Source organism: Mus caroli, chromosome 6 (genome assembly GCF_900094665.2).
Source record: "Mus caroli chromosome 6, CAROLI_EIJ_v1.1, whole genome shotgun sequence".
In the NCBI taxonomy this organism is placed as follows: Eukaryota; Metazoa; Chordata; class Mammalia; order Rodentia; family Muridae; genus Mus; species Mus caroli.
The window spans coordinates 53,374,708-53,376,048 of NC_034575.1; the positions used below are offsets into that span (position 1 = coordinate 53,374,708).

The 1,341-nt window shown below is 45.6% G+C and overlaps 1 pseudogene; it reads left to right on the forward strand.

The window, feature by feature from the left end:
• The first annotated feature begins 756 nt into the window (after positions 1–756).
• The window catches only part of LOC110295622, a 1,312-nt pseudogene continuing 727 nt past the window's right edge, over positions 757–1,341 (forward strand).

A 1,341-nucleotide genomic window follows, 5' to 3' on the forward strand; every position in this document is an offset into this window, starting at 1 on the left:
AAGTCCTCAAGCTAGGCCCAGTATTACTCTCTCTTCCTGTGGATCCAGTTGTATACTCTCAGACATCTATCCAGTACTAGGTCTATATGCTTGCTGTCATCCTTCCCATCATGAGGATGATGTATTAATCCTTTGGACCCATAAGGCAGAAACAATTAAATGTTTTCCTTTATAAGAGTTGCCATGGTCATGAGGTCACGTCACACATATAAAACCTAAGACAATGTGGTTTTGTGTGTGTGTGTATGTGTGTGTGTGTGTGTGTGTGTGTGTGTGTGTGTGTGTGTAGAAGGGAGCAGGGGATATATGAAAGGGAAACAAGAAAGAGCAAATAGAAGCAAAGTACAATATTTTTATATGAACTAAAAATAATAAAAAATACGGATTAAATACTGCCAACTTTCAGTGATATAACTAATTCCAGTGTATCCATTTCTAGTTTTAAGTGATGTTGGCATAATGCAAAGTAGTTTCCAGTTAGCAACAATAGATGGTAAGACTGCATTTCTTACATTATCAAGAACTTGAAAACTACCACATTATGCCGTCAAGAAACAGGCTTTATTTTGATGATAATAAACGTGTGAGCCCCTCCAGCCCTGCCTGCTTTGCTAGGTGCAGTGATTCATTCCCTCCTTTGCCCCGGGGGTCTCCTTCCTGGCCAGATGGAGGGACTGATGGCTGGGTGTGCAGCGACAGCAAACCCATGAGCCAGAAAGCCAAGCTTCTATGTCCCAGGGACTCCAGCACACCACCATGGCAGATTCTGAGAGTCTTTCGGCCCCCAGCTGCTGGTTAGCCTGCACCAGCTTCACGCGCACCAAAAAGTGAAATTTCCTTTTTGCTGAGATTATATTGTGCCTGGTGATTTTGATTTGCTTCAGTGTGTCCACAACATCGGCCTTCTTCTCCCTGTCGGTGACTGGGATGATCTTTGCTGCTGTTTTACTTGTCTTCTACATGTGTGACCTGCACTCCAAGATATCATTCATCAACTGGCCTTGGTCGCACTTCTTCAGATCCCTCATAACAACCATCCTGTACCTGATCACCTCCACTGTTGTGCTTGTAGAAGGAAGAGGCAGCTCCAGAATTGTCGCTGGGATACTGAGCTTATTTGCCACATTGCTCTTTGGCTATGGTGCATACAACGCCTTTCCTCTAAAGTAGCAAAGCCATACAGCAACCCCCATAGACCCCTCTTTCAGCTGTCTCTGCTACCTGTCAATAGCTCTTCCATCAAAAACAGAGGCAGAGGCAGAGGCAGAGGCAGAGGCAGAGGCAGAGGCAGAGGCAGAGGCAGAGGCAGAGGCAGAGGCAGAGGCAGAGGCAGAGGCAAGA